The sequence below is a fragment of the Triturus cristatus genome, chromosome 4_2 (assembly GCF_964204655.1).
Source record: "Triturus cristatus chromosome 4_2, aTriCri1.1, whole genome shotgun sequence".
Lineage (NCBI taxonomy): Eukaryota > Metazoa > Chordata > Amphibia > Caudata > Salamandridae > Triturus > Triturus cristatus.
In genome coordinates, this window is record NC_140586.1 from 163,141,769 (window position 1) to 163,163,193 (window position 21,425).

A 21,425-nucleotide genomic window follows, 5' to 3' on the forward strand; every position below is an offset into this window, starting at 1 on the left:
GGGCTGTCTCAGTCCAGCACTGAGCCTTCTGAGCACACTGTCTGAGGAGGGGCAATCTCAGTCCAGCACTGTGCCTTCTGAGCACACTGTCAGAGGAGGGACGGTCTCAGTCCAGCACTGTGCCTTCTGAGCACACTGTCAGAGGAGGGGCTGTCTCAGTCCAGCACTGACCCTTCTGAGCACAGTCAGAGGTGGGATGGTCTCAGTCCAGCACTGTGTATCTGAGCACACTGTCAGAGGAGGGAGCGGTCTCAGTCCAGGACTGTCTTCTGAGCACACTGTCAGAGGAGGGGCAGTCTCAGCCCAGCACTGTGTCTTCTGAGCACACTGTCAGAGGAGGGACGGTCTATGTCCAGCACTGTGCCTTCTGAGCACACTGTCAGAGGAGGGGCAGCGTCAGTCCAGCAATGTGCCTTCTGAGCACACTTTCAGAGGAGGGACGGTCTCAGTCCACCACTGTGCCTTCTGAGCATACTGTCAGAGGAGGGGCGGGGTCAGTCCATTACTGAGCCTTCTGAGCACACTGTCAGAGGAGGGGCGGTCTCAGTCCAGCACTGTGCCTTATCAGCACACTGTCAGAGGAGGGACGGTCTCAGTCCAGCACTGTGTATATGAGCACACTGTCAGAGGAGGGAGCGGTCTCAGTCCAGGACTGTGCCTTCTAACCACACTGTCAGAGGAGGGAGCGGTCTCAGTCCAGGACTGTGCCTTATCAGCAAACTGTCAGAGGAGGGATGGTTTCAGTCCAGCACTGTGCCTTATCAGCACACTGTCAGAGGAGGGGGCGGTCTCAGTCCAGCACTGTGTATCTGAGCACACTGTCAGAGGAGGGACGGTCTCAGTCCAGCACTGTGCCTTCTGAGCACACTGTCAGTGGAGGGATAGTCTCAGTCCAGCACTGTGCCTTATCAGCACACTGTCAGAGGAGAGACGGTCTCAGTCCAGCACTGTGCCTTGTCAGCACACTGTCAGAGGAGGAGCAGAGTCAGTCCAGCAATGTGCCTTCTGAGCACACTGTCAGAGGAGGGACGGTCTCAGTCCACCACTGTGCCTTCTGAGCACACTGTCAGAGGAGGGGTGTGAGACCGGCCTCGTGGCGTGGGCCCTCCCGACCAGCAAGTTACACTACAACCACGCCGAACCTCGTGGGCACGGCCTCCCGGCTTCCGTGGACCAACATCCCGAGGGCCGACCAGATCCCCAACGCGCATGCCCGGCCGAGGGAGAACAAACCCCCCCCCCAAACCAGACCGAGAGGCGCCGACCCTGTCACACCTCTGGTCTCTCCCCCGAGGGAGGTTTCGATCAACCACTAGGCCCCCGGTGAGTGGGCGCCTCGCCTGCTGGGTGTCTTGAGTCCCTCCCAGACCCACCTGAACAGATCAAGGGGCCGAGCGACAGGAAACGCCGACACACCGCCCCCAGGCACCAGACCCCTCTCCGCGAGGACTCCGGACTTCAGAGAGGAGGGGGAGTATAACAAGGGGTGCTGAAGGGACGAGAGGCAGAGAAGATCTGGACTGATGAGAGCCTGCGGACTTGGTCGCGGCTCGATCGCTCCCCGAACAGAAGAACGCTCCCCGAACTCTGAACCATCTGAGCCCTGCTGACGCTGTCGCGGCTCCCCGAACTCTGAACCATCTGAGCCCTGCTGAGGCTGTCGCGGCTCCCCAAACTCTGAAGCATCTGAGCCCTGCTGACGCTGTCGCGGCTCCCCGAACTCTGAACCATCTGAGCCCTGCTGACGCCGTCGCGGCACCCCGAACTACGAACCTCCGGTGCCTGCTGAGTGACTCGCGGCCCGCTCCTCCAAGAGAACGGCAGAGATTGCCGAGAGAAGCAACATCCCCTCAGCTCGAGGATTGAGAGCTGTGCGCCGGATACCTCGCAGAGACACTGATTCAAAGATTGTCCCGCTACTCCTTTTCCCTCATCACGAGATCGCTGCCGCTTGCGGCCATAATTCTGCACCTGCCTTCCGGATCATAAAGATCCCTGACGACTACTGATAAAAGTCTATTGTCTTACAAACGAAATACTGTGTGGTGTCACTCTATCCGCCGAAGAAAGAAGCGTAGTGTGTGCGATCCTAGGTGCGAGACCCTTCCAGGAAGGGCCTCCCTGCTCTTGCTCGGCCTAACTCTGGGAAAGGTGGGCCTCAGGGTGGTCAGGAACACATTCTGCAGCCTCCCCGGGGAACGCCTTGCAACATTTGGTGGCAGGCGACGGGATCCGAGCCAACACCTAGAGATCGTGCAGTAAACGACATACGCATTACCAAGAAGGATGGAGGGAGAAACTTCCCTAGGTGCCGCAGGCACCAACCCGAGCACGGCATTCCAAAAAGGGCAGTTAGAATCTTATACACACCAAGAACTGAAACAATTTTGCAAAGACTTTGGAATCGCTACCACCGGACTAAGCACGAAGGAGGACTTCCAGGGGGCATTAAAAACCTGGGTCGAGGCAGAAACTCCCCGGACACAAACAGAAGGAGAACCTCCCAACGAACCACGAAGCAACCCGGGGAGGAACGGCGCCCCCAAGAGGGGCCTATCCCCAGAGGAACTAGCGGACCGAAAAAGAGATCGCAACCACGAACTAGAACTAGCAAAATTAAAAATCGAAGGAGAGCTAAAGCTGGCTGAGAAAAAACTGGCGGTGGAACAGTTACGCCTACAAGGAGAACTAGAGGAAAAGAAACGACAGAGAGAACACGACGAGAAAAAACTCCAACTAGAGCACGAACGTAGCCTAAAAGAAATCGAGCTCAAGGCTAAGAAGGCGGAGGCCCGGCCCTCGGAAACCCAACCCATCTCCTCCACCGTGGAACCAAAGGTCCACATTCCCAAAGATATGGTGAAAGAATACTATAAGAACGACGATATTCAGCAATGGTTCAAGGCCTACGAAGTCGCCATGACCTCCCACCGAGTCCCGCAGAAGGACTGGGGGGCTGGGCTGTGGGGCCGTTTCCTGAGCGAGGGGAGAGATACCCTGCTGGACCTGCCCTCCACTGTGATGAACTCCTACAGCCACATGAAAGAGGCTCTAGTAGCAAGATATGGGTTCACCCCTGAAATGTACCGGCAACGGTTTAGAGACTGCAAAAAGATACCCGGTACCACTTGGGTGGAGTACGTGAACTTCTACAGCCGGGCCTTGGACGGATGGATCAAGGGCAGCAAGGTCTCCACCTTCGAGGAGCTGTTCGACCTAATCGCATGGGAACACTTGTCCGCGAATTGCTTCGTAGAGCTGCGCCAGCACCTCCTGGACAGCAAACTCACAGACCCTCGAAAACTGGCCGTCGAGGCTTACCGATGGGTGAACACCCGAGCCTCCCGGGGCCCCGTGGGGGACTACAGTCGCCACAGTCAGGGACCCCCCCGCCAGAGGGGCGGAGGGAATCAAGGCCGGCAAAGGGAGCTTCCGGGGGGATCCCCGCTCAGCCCTCCCAGAGGACCATCTCCGCCCTTTCCAGCTCCACCTCCGGCCAGCACCGGGCCACCAGGGAGGCCGGGGCCCGAGTGAGGATCACCTGCTTCCGCTGCCAATAGACCGGACACTATGCCAAAGACCCCCAGTGTCCCCTGTACCAGCGGTCCACCACGACGACCCCGCCGACTCGACAGATGGCCTCCGTAGCCCTGGGGGAAGAGACAGAAGACTCCGAAGAATGGGAACCAGCCGCCATGGCCTTGGTCTCCCTAGGGGATCGAGAGATGGTCCCCGGAACGTCCCTGCCCGCCAACACGAAGTACCGACAGCAGGTGACGGTCAACGGTCACCGCATTGAGGGCCTCCGGGACAAGGGGGCGAGTGTCACGGCGGTTCATCGTCACCTGGTCTCCGAGGACCAGATCCTGCCTGACGCCTTTTGCCCTGTCATCTCCTCAGACAACTCCGAGAGCCTCTGTCGGATGGCCCTAGTCCCCTTCGAATGGGGGGGAGTCACCGGCAAGTTAAAGGTGGCGGTCCGAACCTCCCAGCCCATGGACTGCCTCCTGGGCAATGACCTTGAGAACTCCCCGTGGGGACAAGTGGAACGAAGAGCCCACCTCGAGATGATGGGCCTCCCCGAGTGGGTATGCGCCACCACGCGCTCAATGACTCTCCGGGCGCCTCCCTCCGAGGGGGGAGAAGCCCTGCCGCTAAACACCACCACCATCCCCGAGATCCAGAATACACCACCAGAGGCCAACGACCCCCTTCTGGACGAACCAACCGCTCCCAACGAAGGGTCAGTGCCTTCCGACCCCGAAACCCTGACCAAACTCGAGGACTTGCCAGAACTGGCCCAGTGGCCCTGCAAAGGGGGCCCCTCCCGTGAAGAATTCTGCCAAGAACAATCCACCTGCCCGTCCCTCATCGGACCCCGACAACAGGCCGAGGCCCAAGCAGCAGGCGACCAGACGGGCACCCACTGGGTATACTGGGAGGACGGCCTCCTGTACAGCGAACAGAAGTCGGCCGAGTTGGGATCGGCCCGGGTACTAGTGGTACCCCTACGCTTCCGAAGTCTCCTCCTGGGCCTGGCCCATGATGTACCCCTGGCCGGACACTTAGGCCAAGATAAGACCTACCAACGGCTCGTCACCCACTTCTATTGGCCCAAGATGCGAGCAAATGTGGAGGCCCACTGCAAATCCTGCCCCATGTGCCCGGCCAGCGGAAAGAGTGGGGGCAAGCGCAAGGCTCCGCTACAGCCCTTCCCCGTCGTCAGTACCCCTTTTGAGCGGGTAGGAATCGACATTGTGGGACCGCTGGACCCCAAGACCGCCCAGGGCCACCGGTTCATCCTCGTCCTAGTGAATCATGCCACCCGTTACCCCAAGGCCATCCCTCTCCGCACCGTGACGGCCCCCGTGGTGGGCCGGGCCTTGATGGGGATCTTCTCCCGCATGGGGTTTCCCCGCGAAGTCGTGAGTGACCGGGGTACAAACTTTATCTCCCGTTATATGAAATCCCTCTGGCAGCAGTGCGGAGTATCGTACAAATTCACCACCCCGTACCACCCCCAAGGAAACGGATTAGTCGAGCGCTTTAACAAAACGCTGAAAGGAATGATCATGGGCCTCGAGGAACCCCTACGCCGGAGGTGGGACGTCCTCCTCCCATGTCTCCTGTTCGCCTACCGGGAGGTTCCCCAAAAATCCCTGGGGTTCAGCCCATTCGAACTATTATATGGACACCCCGTCCGAGGACCCCTGAGCCTGGTCAAGGAGGGGTGGGAGACAACCCCCCGGGGGACCCCTCCGGACATGTTCCGATACATCTTGGCGCTCCGCAACCAGACCCGAAAATTCCGAGAACTCGCAGAAGCAAACCTCGAGGCCAGTCAAGAAGAAATGAAGCGCTGGTATGACCAGAATGCTACGCTGGTCGAGTTTCAGCCGGGCCAACAAGTCTGGGTCATGGCCCCGGTGAGACCCTGCGCTCTCCAAGATAAATGGACTGGGCCCTTCAAGGTGGTCGAGCGGAAGAGCCAAGTCACCTACCTCATCGATGTACAGTCCCCGCGGAACCCCCTCCGGGTTCTCCACGTGAACCGCCTCAAGCCCCACTTTGTACGGACCGAATTAAGTCTACTCCTGGCCACCGACGAGGGGGCCGAAGAAGACACCGAGCCCCTTCCAGACCCCCTGGGGGCGAAGGAAACCGATGGATCCGTGGAGGGAGTGAGACTGTCGACCGCCCTCACAGCCCAACAGACCGACGACTGCCGCCAGCTACTAGGGCAGTTCGCGGATCTCTTCTCCCTGACCCCCGGGGTCACCAGCTGGTGTGTCCACGACGTAGACACCGGAGACAGCCCACCAGTGAGACATCGGGCCTACCGGGTCCCGGATCGGGTCCGGACCTGCATCCAGACCGAGGTGGCGAAGATGTTAGACCTCGGGGTGATTGAACCCTCCGACAGCCCCTGGGCCAGCCCGGTAGTCCTGGTTCCGAAAGCGACTACCCCGGGTGTTGCCCCCGAGCTGAGGTTTTGCGTGGACTACCGAGGCCTCAATGCGGTCACCCGAGCAGACGCTCACCCTATCCCCCGTGCCGACGAACTCATTGACCGCCTTGGGGCCGCCCGCTACCTCAGCACCTTCGACCTGACCAGTGGGTACTGGCAGATTGCCCTCACCGAGGGAGCCAAGGAGCGCTCCACCTTCTCCACCCCGGATGGGCACTACCGCTTCAGGGTGATGCCGTTCGGAATGAAAAATGCCCCGGCCACCTTCCAGCGGCTGGTGAACCGGGTCCTATCCAGACTAGAGGGGTTCAGCGCCGCATACCTCGACGACATAGCGGTCTTCAGCTCCCAATGGACCGAGCACCTCCAGCACCTCCGCCAAGTCCTGCTGGCTCTGCGCCGAGCCGGCCTCACCGTCAAAGCTAGCAAATGTCAAATTGGGCACGGCTCCGTAACCTATCTGGGGCACCAGGTGGGGGGTGGGCAGGTCGCCTCCCTCCAGCCGAAGATCGACGCCATCTTGTCCTGGGAACCCCCTGCAACCCAAACGGAAGTCCGGGCCTTCCTGGGCCTCACGGGCTACTACCGGAGGTTTATTAAAAACTATGACTGCATCGCAGGCCCTCTCACAGAACTAACCTCAAAAAAACACCCCAAGAAAATACACTGGACTCCCTCCTGCCAGAAGGCGTTCGATACCCTAAAGGCCGCGATGTGCGCGGCCCCAGTGCTCAAAGCACCCGACTACGCCCAGGAGTTTGTGGTCCAGCCGGACGCCTCGGAACACGGCATCGGGGCAGTCCTCTCACAGTACGACGACAAAGGTATAGATCAGCCCATAGCCTTCATCAGCCGAAGGTTACTGCCCCGGGAACAGCGGTGGAGCACAATTGAACGAGAGACGTTCGCAGTAGTCTGGGCCCTCAAAAAGCTACGGCCCTACCTGTTGGGAACACACTTCCGAGTACAAACCGATCATCGACCCCTGCGGTGGTTGATGCAGATGCGAGGGGAAAACCCCAAGCTGCTACGCTGGTCCATCTCTCTCCAGGGGATGGATTTCACTGTGGAACATCGCCCCGGGACTGACCACGCCAACGCGGACGGCCTGTCCCGATTCTTCCGCTTCAGCGAGGAGAACTCCCAAGTGGATGGGTAGTTCTCCCCGCCTTTCAGCTGGGGGGGGCACGTGTGAGACCGGCCTCGTGGCGTGGGCCCTCCCGACCAGCAAGTTACACTACAACCACGCCGAACCTCGTGGGCACGGCCTCCCGGCTTCCGTGGACCAACATCCCGAGGGCCGACCAGATCCCCAACGCGCATGCCCGGCCGAGGGAGAACGAACCCCCCCCCCAAACCAGACCGAGAGGCGCCGACCCTGTCACACCTCTGGTCTCTCCCCCGAGGGAGGTTTCGATCGACCACTAGGCCCCCGGTGAGCGGGCGCCTCCCCTGCTGGGTGTCTGGAGTCCCTCCCAGACCCACCTGAACAGATCAAGGGGCCGAGCGACAGGAAACGCTGACACACCGCCCCCAGGCACCAGACCCCTCTCCGCGAGGACTCCGGACTTCAAAGAGGAGGGGGAGTATCACAAGGGGTGCTGAAGGGACGAGAGGCAGAGAAGATCTGGACTGACGAGAGCCTGCGGACATGGTCGCGGCTCGATCGCTCCCCGAACAGAAGAGCGCTCCCCGAACTCTGAACCATCTGAGCCCTGCTGACGCTGTCGCGGCTCCCCGAACTCTGAACCATCTGAGCCCTGCTGACGCTGTCGCGGCTCCCCGAACTCTGAACCATCTGAGCCCTGCTGACGCTGTCGCGGCTCCCCGAACTCTGAACCATCTGAGCCCTGCTGACGCCGTCGCGGCTCCCCGAACTACGAACCTCCGGTGCCTGCTGAGTGACTCGCGGCCCGCTCCTCCAAGAGAACGGCAGAGATTGCCGAGAGAAGCAACATCCCCTCAGCTCGAGGATTGAGAGCCGTGCGCCGGATACCTCGCAGAGACACTGATTCAAAGACTGTCCCGCTACTCCTTTTCCCTCATCACGAGATCGCTGCTGCTTGCGGCCATAATTCTGCACCTGCCTTCCGGATCATAAAGATCCCTGACGACTACTGATAAAAGTCTATTGTCTTACAAACTAATTACTGTGTGGTGTCACTCTATCCGCCGAAGAAAGAAGCGTAGTGTGTGCGATCCTAGGTGCGAGACCCTTCCAGGAAGGGCCTCCCTGCTCTTGCTCGGCCTCACTCTGGGAAAGGTGGGCCTCAGGGTGGTCAGGAACACATTCCGCAGCCTCCCCGGGGAACGCCTTCCAACAAGGGGCAATCTCAGTCCAGCACTGTGCCTTCTGAGCCCACTGTCATAGGAGGGACGGTCTCAGTCCAGCACTGTGCCTTCTGACCACACTGACAGAGGAGGGATAGTCTCAGTCCAGCACTGTGCCTTCTGAGCACACTGTCAGAGGAGGGACGGTCTCAGTCCAGCACTGTGCCTTATCAGCACACTGTCAGAGGAGAGACGGTCTCAGTCCAGCACTGTGTATCTGAGCACACTGTCATAGGAGGGAGCGGTCTCAGTCCAGCACTGTGCCTTCTGAGCACACTGTTAGAGGAGGGACGGTCTCAGTCCAGCACTGTGCCTTATCAGCACACTGTCAGAGGAGAGACGGTCTCAGTCCAGCACTGTGTATCTGAGCACACTGTCATAGGAGGGACGGTTTCAGTCCCGCACTCTGCCTTCTGAGCACACTGTCAGAGGAGGGGCAATCTCAGTCCAGCACTGTGCCTTCTGAGCACACTGTCAGAGGAGGGACGGTCTCAGTCCAGCACTGTGCCTTATCAGCACACTGTCAGAGGAGGGACGGTCTCAGTCCAGCATTGTGCCTTCTGAGCACACTGTCAGAGGAGGGGCAGCGTCAGTCCAGCAATGTGCCTTCTGAGCACACTGTCAGAGGAGGGACGGTCTCAGTCCACCACTGTGCCTTCTGAGCATACTGTCAGAGGAGGGGCGGGGTCAGTCCAGTACTGAGCCTTCTGAGCACACTGTCAGAGAAAGGGCGGTCTCAGTCCAGCACTGTGCCTATCAGCACACTGTCAGAGAAGGGAGTGGTCTCAGTCCAGCACTGTGTATCTGAGCACACTGTCAGAGGAGGGAGCGGTCTCAGTCCAGGACTGTACCTTATCAGCACACTGTCAGAGGAGGGAGCGGTCTCAGTCCAGGACTGTGCCTTATCAGCACAATGTCAGAGGAGGGATGGTCTCAGTCCAGCACTGTGCCTTATCAGCACACTGTCAGAGGAGGGGGCGGTCTCAGTCCAGCACTGTGTATCTGAGCACACTGTCAGAGGAGGGAGCGGTCTCAGTCCAGGACTGTCTTCTGAGCACACTGTCAGAGGAGGGCTGTCTCAGTCCAGCACTGTGCCTTCTGAGCGCACTGTCAGAGGAGGGGCAATCTCAGTCCAGCACTGTGCCTTCTGAGCACACTGTCATAGGAGGGACGGTCTCAGTCCAGCACTGTGCCTTCTGACCACACTGACAGAGGAGGGATAGTCTCAGTCCAGCACTGTGCCTTCTGAGCACACTGTCAGAGGAGGGACGGTCTCAGTCCAGCACTGTGCCTTATCAGCACACTGTCAGAGGAGAGACGGTCTCAGTCCAGCACTGTGTATCTGAGCACACTGTCAGAGGAGGGAGCGGTCTCAGTCCAGCACTGTGCCTTCTGAGCACACTGTCAGAAGAGGGACGGTCTCAGTCCAGCACTGTGCCTTCTGAGCACACTGTCAGAGGAGGGGCAATCTCAGTCCAGCACTGTGCCTTCTGAGCACACTGTCAGAGGAGGGACGGTCTCAGTCCAGCACTGTGCCTTATCAGCACACTGTCAGAGGAGGGGGCGGTCTCAGTCCAGCACTGTGTATCTGAGCACACTGTCAGAGGAGGGAGCGGTCTCAGTCCAGGACTGTCTTCTGAGCACACTGTCAGAGGAGGGTGGTCTCAGTCCAGCACTGTGCCTTCTGAGCACACTGTCAGAGCAGGGGCGGTCTCAGTCCAGCACTGTGCCTTCTGAGCACACTGTCAGAGGAGGGTGGTCTCAGTCCAGCACTGTGCCTTATCAGCACACTGTTAGAGGAGGGGGTGGTCTCAGTCCAGCACTGTGCCTTCTGAGCACACTGTCAGAGCAGGGGCGGTCTCAGTCCAGCACTGTGCCTTCTGAGCACACAGTCAGAAGTGGGGTGGTCTCAGTCCAGCACTGTGCCTTCTGAGCACACTGTCAGAGCAGGGGCGGTCTCAGTCCAGCACTGTGCCTTCTGAGCACACAGTCAGAAGTGGGGTGGTCTCAGTCCAGCACTGTGCCTTCTGAGCACACTGTCAGAGCAGGGGCGGTCTCAGTCCAGCACTTAGCCTTCTGAGCACACTGTCAGAGGAGGGGCTGTCTCAGTCCAGCACTGTGCCTTCTGAGCACACAGTCAGAAGTGGGGTGGTCTCAGTCCAGCACTGTGCCTTCTGAGCACACAGTCAGAAGTGGGGTGGTCTCAGTCCAGCACTGTGCCTTCTGAGCACACTGTCAGAGCAGGGGCGGTCTCAGTCCAGCACTGTGCCTTCTGAGCACACAGTCAGAAGTGGGGTGGTCTCAGTCCAGCACTGTGCCTTCTGAGCACACTGTCAGAGCAGGGGCGGTCTCACTCCAGCACTGTGCCTTCTGAGCACACAGTCAGAAGTGGGGTGGTCTCAGTCCAGCACTGTGCCTTCTGAGCACACTGTCAGAGCAGGGGCGGTCTCAGTCCAGCACTGTGCCTTCTGAGCACACAGTCAGAAGTGGGGTGGTCTCAGTCCAGCACTGTGCCTTCTGAGCACACTGTCAGAGCAGGGGCGGTCTCAGTCCAGCACTGTGCCTTCTGAGCACACAGTGAGAAGTGTCGTGGTCTCAGTCCAGCACTACACCTTCTGGGCAGTGTGTCAAATGAGGGGCGGTGTCAGTTCAGCACTGCCTTTTCTAGCGCCCATTGTCACATGTTGAACGGCCTCAGTCCAGCAAAAGATTAGACGCCTTGCTGTACCTTTCAGGTGAGGTGCGGTCTTAGTCCAGCAAGAGGCTCTCATGGCCTTACTGCACCTCATGGCACACTATGAGGACAGGGGACTGTCTCTGTCCACTCCTCTAAGGGTCTGGAATGGTATAATGCAGAGGAGGGGCTGATCACTGCTGAAGCCCCTCTTCCTCCTACTCTATACACACAGTGTCCTGTTTCATTTCCAGAGCTGTCAATCTGGCATCTTTCACTTTCCCCAGAAAGCGCACACCGCAATTTGTACAGAAAAAGACCTTTAAAGGAAATTGCGGAAAGCTGAGACCTAAAGAACTGTTTCCTGCAATCAAACTTTCCCTACAATGTCATCTTGAGTGAATTTGCAACTTGTATATATGTAACTCTAACCATTAGTATCTGTAGTAGACGTATGTACTTACTACAATTCTTATGTGAGTTTAGAATTTATTTGTTTCGTGTTTATGTAATTCATGTACTCAGAAGTCCTTATGTAATGTAACTGATTCTATTGTAAAGCGCTCTGACACCTTTGGGTAGAGTTCGGGCTATATAAAAACGCATAAGTAAATAAATAACTAAACCTATGGAATAGACCATTTGCATTCTGGGGGAGCAGGAGTCGAACTGTTCCTACTGCTCTTTCCTGAGCATAGGAGAGTAGGGTGGTTTCCACTGACGCGGTAGGGTGGCTAACACTGCCCTGTCCAGAGCACAGGAGGGTAAGGCGACTGAAGTAGGAAGCCACTGGTTGCAGTTCAAAGAAGAAGTTTATTGTGAGATACAGAGAGCCGCCCCAAACACCGCAAAGGCAGAGGAGGCAACTGACGCTTTACCATTCAAAGACAGCTCGAGATAACATTCTTGGTGACATCATAATATACAGAGATTCTACAAACTAAACACATCACCACACCTCCCCCCTTTAACAAGACTTAAGAAGTAAGAAGGAAAAGAGAAAAAGAGAGACAAAGAACATGAGAATCAAAATAAACACAAGTTGAATGGATTTACATATATCAAGTTGAATGGATTTACATATAATCTTGCAACCTTCGTGGTCTAGCACAAATCCTAGAACTTTTCCTAACACTATCCTCCCCCACAGCTTTGGGTTTGACTTTACTGACTTCATGGGAAAAACAGGGATCCTTCGCAACACGCGAAGTACTCCACCAATTCCCATTGGACAATTTCACAGCATTCTTACGCATATCAACAATTTGTAACGAGTCAAGAAATTTTGAATAACCTTTTCTCACTGACACTGGATTCTTGATTCTAACCCAGTCTCCTACATTGAGCTTGTGTGTGTTACTAGTTGAGGAAAATTTACAAGATTTAGAAGAAACTTCATTCGAGGTTTTCCTCGCAGAATCCCACATACACCTCATGTTGCAACCCAGATGAAATGATTTAACCATCCAAAAAGGATAAACCTGAGAAGAGGCTTTTCTACCTCTCATCATTTCAAAAGGTGAAAAATTAGTTGCACTATGGGGTGAAATGCGGTAAGACCAAACTAGATCCTTAACAGCCTGAAAGACACATGATCTTGATCTAAAAGCAGCCTGTACACATTCCACTATTACTCTGTTGAACCTTTCTGCCTTCCCATTACTCTGAGGATGATAAAGTGGAGTTCTTGTGTGTTTGATGTTGCAAGAATCCAAAAACGAAGTCATTTCGTGAGAAACAAACTGAACACCGTTGTCAGTGAGAATTTCCTCCGGGTAACCTTCCCTACGAAAGATATTTTCTAAACAGTTGATGACACTTTTGGAATCTGGTACTGAAATGGGTTCAACCTCTACCCATCTAGATAAATGGTCAATAAGAACTAAAAAATACTTTGAATTTGAAGGAAAAATGTGAAAAGGCCCAAGAAAGTCCATACCCAACTTTTGCCAAGCCCTGCTAGGAGATTGCACAGGAGAATCCACTGCACCTTCAAGTACCAACACCTTGTCACTCGAGTTGCATCGTGAACACTGTTTCACTATCTCCTCAATTTGAGTGTCCATTCTGGGCCACCAAAAATCATCTCTGACCTTCCTCTTCGTAATGGTTGCACCAAGATGACCAGAATGTGCAGCGAGAATGATTTTTTCTCGGTAACAGGACGGTGGAATAAGTTTATCCCCTCTAACAACTTTCCCATCCTCTACCGATAATTCATCATTAACTTTCCAGTACGTTTGAAGATCAAGAGGAAGACACTTTTCCTTTGGCCAACCCTTCTTGATCAAGGAAATGACTTCCTTGAGAATAGCATCTTCGTTGATTTTCATGACCCAGTCGACTTCTGCAAAAGATAAATCTCCCTTATTGATTGCTGCAACGAAACACTCTTCTACTTCAATCTCCCATTCTTGGTCATCCATTTCAGGAACTGGGAGTCTCGACAGGCAATCTGCTCTGCAGTTTTTCCCCCCAGGAATGTATTCCACATTAAAGCTGTATTCCAATAACTTTGTAGACAAACGAGCTAGACGGGCTGTCGTGCGCTTGATTTTTCTTCCTGAAAGAATGTCAACCAAAGGACGATGGTCTGTTCTGAGAATGAAAGATCTGCCCCACACGTACTGTTTAAATTTTTCGATGCTCCAAACACAAGCAAGAAGTTCTTTTTCAATTACCGAATACTTTCTTTCAACAGGACGAAGCGTCCTGGAAACAAAACCCACAGTATCCTCTTTTTCACCAGAACGTTGAGAAAGAACAGCACCCAAACCATACTCGGAAGCATCAACGGTGACCACTGTTAGTTTACCCTCAACGAAGGCTTGTAAAGCAGGAGCTTGCACAATCTGATCTTTGATGGATTGAAAACCTTTCTGACATTCTTCAGACCAAATGAAAGTCGATCCTTTCTTTAACAGCACTCTAAAACACTCTGTTGTCTTCGCAAAATCTTTCAGGAATTTTGAGTAAAATTCGCATAATCCAAGAAAAGACATGAGTTGTTCTTTATTCAGAGGAGGAGGAGCATCAATTATACTTTTTATGAGACCTGGTCTGGGTCTGATGCCATGTTCGGAGATAACATGACCCAAATATTCAATTTCTTTAACTTTTAATGTGCACTTCTCCTTTTGTAAAGTGACTCCTCTATTTGCCAGAACACTAAACACTTGGTCAAGTACAGAATCATGCTCATCTTCAGTTTGAGTAAATATTAAAATATCATCCTGAAAAACAACAACGTTAGGATTATTTTCAAACATTTCAGTCATTAGTCTCTGGAATATGGCCGCAGCCGAAGCAAGCCCAAAGGGAAGTCGACAAAATTGAAATACCCCATCTGGAGTGACAAAAGCCGTGAGATGTCGGGACTGAGGATGTAGTTCAACTTGGTGGTAGGCTGCCTTAAGATCAAGTTTGGAGTACCATGAGGAGGAACCAACTTTAGCAATAAGATCTTCAATACGTGGTAAGGGAAATCCATCTACCCAAATGGCTTCATTAAGGCTCCTCAAGTCAACGCACATCCTCAAGTCCCCAGACCTCTTCTTGGCTAAAACAATAGGTGAAAGCCATAGGGTAGATTCCACTTTTTCAATAATGCCTTGACTGCATAATGACTCTAGATGTTTTGACAGATCACCTCTAATTGATAATGGAACATTTCTGAGTTTATGCTTGATGGGAGTAACGTTTTCTTTTACCTTAATAAAATGTTGAAAATTTGTAATTTTCCCTAGGCGATTTTCAAAAATGGTACTATATTTTTGTTCCCAGAAGGAAACAGGTCGAGAATCAGATAAAGAATTTACACTCTTATTAGAGAGAGAGTGACTATTGTCAATAAAAACTGGATTGGCTAAACCAGGTTTGATAGTGAGCCCAAACTCGGCTTGATGAATAAGGCCCAGAACATTAATCCCACGCCTGGCTACATACACTTTCCCCTTAATAGATTTCTCAAATACACTTATGGTCGCCCAGTAATACCCAATTAAGTCTATTCTACTGCCTTCGAAAGCCACCGTAAGAATGTCAGGAGGCAGTAAGCTCTTAGTGGACTTAAATTTCATGTACTTCTCATGAGAAATGATCGTTATACGAGCTCCAGTGTCCACCAGAAGTTGAATAACATTACCATCAATCAAGACGTCAACTTCAGGGTCAGGAATATGTGATGTGGTCCCCTTTTCCGAACAACTCCTGACAACTACGACATACTCTTGATTAACAATATCATCAGAGCATGGTTCTTCCAATTGTCCATTAGAATCATCAAGAACACAACTTACACCTCTTCTGTTCCCACTCATACACACTTTAGCAAAATGGCCCATTTTGCCGCACTGACCACATTGTTGACCCAAAGCAGGACAGTTTCTAAATGATGAAACATGAATATTAGACCCACATCTATAACAATTCACTCTGTAGTTGTACTGTCTATTAGTTGTGAAAGTTCTTCCTCCTCTATATGATCTCAAATTTCTTCCTCCCCTTGATATGGCAAACCCTCTAGAAGGAGTAGAAGAGAAAGGAAGAAAAGGAGGTTTGCTTGACACAGCACCAGAAATGGAAACATTCGATAAAGCAGATTCAAGTTGTTTGGCATCCTCCTTTGATCTTTCGATGCTTTTTGCAATATCCACGGCTTCATCCAAAGTAGGATCTTTACAGGCGAGTAATCTCTGTTGTATTTTCTTGCAATGACATCGCGCAACCAGTTGATCTCTAACAAGTTGAGATGTGAACTCTCCGAATTCACACTTCGCAGCTAAAACCTTTAGTGCCGGGATGAAAGTATTTATGCTTTCATTAGGTTTTTGTGTTTTAGTGAAAAAATTGTACCTGTGAACAACAATGTTTTTAGTCTTAGTAAAATACTTGTCCAACTGTAAAACTGCCAATTCAAATTCATCTGGATCTGCTCCTTCAGCTGGCTCAAAAGGTGGAAGGTGATCAAAAACATTTTGACCTTCAACGCCCAAGTGATAGTACATCAGGTTTTTTTTTCTTTCTGGTCTATATCTTAGACCATCGATAGCTCCTAAATATGCGTTGAATGATCTGATCCACAACTTCCATTCAAGTTGTGGTTCTCCAGGTTCCTGTAGGAATGGCGCTGGTGGTATAACACTCTGCATATTAGAAACTTGTAAATATTACGTTCTTTTTTTTTTGAAAAGACGATTTATTGAGTTCCTTAATTTTTTAGCAATTGCAGCAACTGTGTGTGCCAGTTTACGCTCCGAAAATGAATGACACACAACATCTGTTTGTGTTAGTACGAAACGAGTTCTCTACAGGTTTCTAAGCAACCAGCACGGCGTTTCAGCTCCAATTGTATCCTGTTGCTATGGCAACTTGATAAACACTGCCTGCGTATGACGAACGCTGTCTGCGTATGAAGTGCTGTGCGTGTCAGCGCTGCGTTCCAGCTGTCTTCACGTAGCTCGAGGATTGGATTCTGCTTGCGTCTTCTGGTTACGCCTCGAGACTAGGTAAATTGTTAACTTTTTGTTAAAATATACTAAAATGTCTTTTCCGTTATGAAGCCTTAAATCCCCAAGTCAGCTTTGCTCCGCGGTGTGCGATTCCTTAGATCGGGGTGGCTCGGGGAAAATGAAAACACGGGCACGGCTCTCTGTCTGTACGAATCTCACGGAGTATGTTAAAAAAAAAATACTCACAGTTGGCAGTCTCAGAGACACTTCTGTTCCGCTCACGAGGCCGAAAGGAAACAAGACGATACGGGAATTTTTGAAGTCTTGTTAGGGATTACATTCGGATCTTACAGCTTGGTGGTAGAGTTCGATATACAACGTGTAGACACGTATCCCGTCCTGTCGCCAATTGAAGTAGGAAGCCACTGGTTGCAGTTCAAAGAAGAAGTTTATTGTGAGATACAGAGAGCCGCCCCAAACACCGCAAAGGCAGAGGAGGCAACTGACGCTTTACCATTCAAAGACAGCTCGAGATAACATTCTTGGTGACATCATAATATACAGAGATTCTACAAACTAAACACATCACCACAGCGACTCACTAACGCTGTCCTTTCTAGCATAGAGAGTAGGGTGGCTTTCAGTCCTCTCACCTGAGCGGGGGAGAGCAGGGTGGCCAACGCTGCACACAGCCACCCCTGATGGCGAACACTGCTCTTTCCCGTGCGGAGGAGAGAAGGGTGGCTAACGCCACTCACTTTTGATTCCGAGAGGACAGGGTGTGTCCCACCGGTCATCTTGGGTGTGTGTACCAGTTTGGGTGCATTCCCAGGTCCACCGTTTATGGGAAATCTGTGAATGCATCAAACTCCATGGATTTTGCATGGGAACACCCACACTCTACCCCCGTAACGCCTTCCTGGGGCAGTGTAATGCAACTCAGCTAATTGGGCTACAATGGGAAATCTGTGAATGCATCAAACTCCATGGATTTTGCATGGGAACACCCACACTCTACCCCCGTAACGCTTTCCTGGGGCAGTGTAATGCAACTCAGCTAATTGTGCTACATTGAATTACTCTGCATTTATCAAGCCACCCAGGGCCACGCAAGGTGGCCTTGCGTGGCTTGATAAATTGCATCCTAAGGGTTGTGTCGCTTTTGCACCGAGGTGCAAAAGTGGCCCAACTCTATGATAAATATGGCGCTAAGTGTGAGGAGCCAGAGCGCATAAGCAGAGTGTGAGGAGCTGAGGCGCATGAACAAAAAGTGCGCAGACATAAGGGCCCACGGCACATGGACGGTGTGAGTAGCTTGAGGGACGTGGACACAGTGACGAGATGACACTGCTTTGGCCTGCAGGCTCCTTGTACCAGCACCTAACGTGGAACGTGGAATCAAAGTCAAAGCGCCTAGAGGTGATTCATCTCCTAACATGAGTTTGGTGGACAGTACGTTGTATAGAGTGTGTTTTTACCCACTCACCAGTGACATAAGATAGGCCCCAGCAGCCCCCACATTGTGGGGGGCCCAAACTCCAGGGTCCCCCTCAGCACAGTACCCTGACCCGAGAGCTGCTGATGATGAAGCCTGGAGGGAACCCCTCCATGTACCTTGCAGGAGGCCCCTCTCAAGTGTCTTTACAACACTGCCTCTGCTGTTCTCCTCGTTGATATCACGACCGCCATGTAAACCTCTGCAAATAAATAAATAAATAAATAAACATAAATAGAAGAGAAGAAGGGTGTGGGAGGAATTCCTGACCCCAACAAATACAATAAAGATGAGGCGCCCCTCACAGATCTGATGCGATCACAGTTCACGAAAGGAAAGGCCTCATAGTACACAAAGGGCAAATGAGCCATGCCCACCCAGCAGGAGAGCGGTAAGGGTTTAGTATGTAGCTGGCGTGGCATTACGGAGCACACTGTCACACATATACCTCTGAGGCATGGTGTGACAGCGCACTGTCATTTACAAACAGCACATTTCCATTGAAATTGCCATGAAAAATGCACAGATATATATATTTTTTTTGTACAGAGTTTTATATATCGCGAATTAGACCCGAATCGGGTATCAGAGCGCTTTACATAGCAGCAGTTGCATTACATGAGGACACGTTTATTTTTGGGGTTTCGTTTTTTTGTTAGGCACGGGGAGATTAAGTGATTTTGCCCAGAATCTCAGGATGTTGAGCGTCATTGCCAGGACTCGAACCCCAGTTCCCCAGATTCAAGGTCGACCACCCTAGCCGTTAGGCCAACTCCTCTCCCCAACTCCTCTTTCCAGATATATAGTTTTACTGACTAAACTATATAGAGCACAAATGATCAGGTTTGGAAATTCAGTTTCAGTGAATATTTGTCATTTGCGCATCACCAAATAAGGTGTCTTGATTTGATCCTATCAAAATCTTTGTTTCTATCACACTTCAGAATTTGGAATAAAGCGCTTCATTTGTGCTTATCTATCAATTTATTTAGAAATATTTGTACAGTTCAATTACAGGAATGTAAATGTTATTGTGTGTTAGAAGAAAACGACATCTTACTGCCTTTCCTTTCACACCAGTAAGATTGTCGCATAGTTCACTTTACAAAATCCTCACACTTTGCAACAAAGAAAGAAAAGTAAAAAGTAAATACCAGTCTCTGAGGTCAAAGATTAGGCAGCAGACTGTCATCAGACAAAGCCTGACATTTGACCTCTGTTTTTAAAAACACAGCAAATGTGACAAGATAAAAACAAAGGGGGAGATTTACAAGCCCCTTGCGCCACTTTTGCGTCACTTGGAAACATGGGAAAGTGACGCAAAAGTGACGCAAGGGGCTTGTAAATCTGCCCCAAAGTGTATAGTCATCTGTAATGCCCATTCACTTTCTCAACATCAGCAATAATATTTTGGAGGTGCTGCAATACGTCCCCCCCCCAACACACACACCCCCCACCACCACCTCCAGCGCCGATGCTAAACTGGAACTGTTCAAAAATATTGGGAAAAGGGGGCCAGGAGCACCCTTTCTAATCCGTGGGTCATCCCCGTTTCTTAGTTTCGTCCTCCGAGTTTGGGGGAGGGGGGGGGGGAGCGGTGACGTTGTGCTTTTGGCGAGGGTAAGTGTGGGGTGGGCAGCAGGCCTTTCTAGGTGTTTTGCCGCCCTAGGCGAGAATTGAAAAATGTCGCCCCCTCCCTTTTACTACCATCACTCTCTCCCCCTGTCATCCAAGCGAGAAGAATTAATGCATTAGATATTTCCAAACTCACGTTTTTGCCGCCCTCCCCCTTTTGTCGCCCTAGGCGGCCGCCTAGTCTTGCCTAATGGTAGAAACGTCCACAGAGAAAGGCTGGACGAAGGAGGTTGCATTACAGAGCCAAGGAGTGAGGGCAAAGGTGCATGAGAGAGGAAATGCCCCCACCGGCCGGCTGACCCCGCAGCTGCAAGACGCACAGGGAGGAGCCCGGAATTTCAGATGTGTTTATGCACGGCCATGACGTGTGTACTCACAGGCATACCCGGGAGCACAGAGCGGATCCCGGGAGCCGAGCTGGAATTTTCCAGCTCTGATTTAGGAGGAGGAAGGTCTGCTCTGTTCCTCTTCATTCGAGCCGGTACTTTGAAACTATCGCCTCCCTCTATTTCATATCACCTCCCCCAGCCCTTTCTGACTCTCACCTCCAACCTACCATCTCTACCCCCATCCCATCACTTCCAACCTGTCCACTGACTCGTTACCACCTATAAAACCCGTTACACGTGTCCCCATAACCTGCCCTCTCTACATCTCTCCTCCGACCTGTCCTCTCTGATTCCCACCGCCCCCAGCCTGCCCTTTTAATTCCCCATCACTTTCAAAGGGTATTTTTTACATCTCACCTCCAACCCGTCCTGTCGATTCTCCTTACTGTCCAGCGTCACTTTACCTTCTCTACTTCGTATCGACTGTCAGCTCTCTTAGTGCCAATATCGGCAACAGTTATCACAAAACACATAATTACATAAATAAAACACACGACACTGTAGTGTAAGTGGAGAAATATTGCTGCAGGTTTATTAGCATAACCAATATGCAAACATGGTGGGTTATCTTACGGGCGATCCCAGGGCAGGCCAGCCCCTATGCCGCCTGCCCGTCTGATAAGCCTAGAGTCACCATGGCAACGCCAAATGGTGTATACCAAATATTGGGAGGGGCCACCCCTCTCAACCGTGGACCCCCAGTCCACTTGCTTCACACGCCCCCCCCCCAGTGAGGGGTGGGCGGAGCATACATGGCAGCCCCCGGTTGCTCAGACCCACAACCGCCTGTCGGCTAACGGGGCGCCGTCGTTCTTCCAGGGGACAACGCTAAACATCCCTGGGTATCCTGGCTTAGCACCCCGCGGTGCTGCTGCATGATGTGCCCCTTGGTATGTGCAGACCCTGGATCGCCCTGTAACTCCTCCTGCAACACAAAGTAAAATTGTTAGAAGACCTGGCCTCCCCTTTGTCCCTCCGGACGCCGGGTAAGCGGAGGGGCGGCCAAGGCGAACAAGCGGACAAGAGAACGAGGAGGGGGCGGAGACAGTATATCTACCCCTGTCTCCTCCCCGCCCCCGCCGGAAGCAGCTATCTGCTGGGGTCTCCCTTGGAATAGCCCAGGGACTCGACCTCCCACCCCTGTGCCTTCCTGTGGCACTAAGGCGGCCGCCCTCTAAGGGGCGGGCCGCTACGCAACCCCCCCCCCCCCGGGCAGCCTTACATAGTGCCAATATCGGCAACAGTTATCACAAAACACATAATTACATAAATAAAACACACAACACTGTATTGTAAGTGGAGAAATATTGCTGCAGGTTTATTAGCATAACCAATATGCAAACATGGTGGGTTATCTTACGGGCGATCCCAGGGCAGGCCAGCCCCTATGCCGCCTGCCCGTCTGATAAGCCTAGAGTCACCATGGCAACGCCAAATGGTGTATACCAAATATTGGGAGGGGCTACCCCTCCCAACCGTGGAC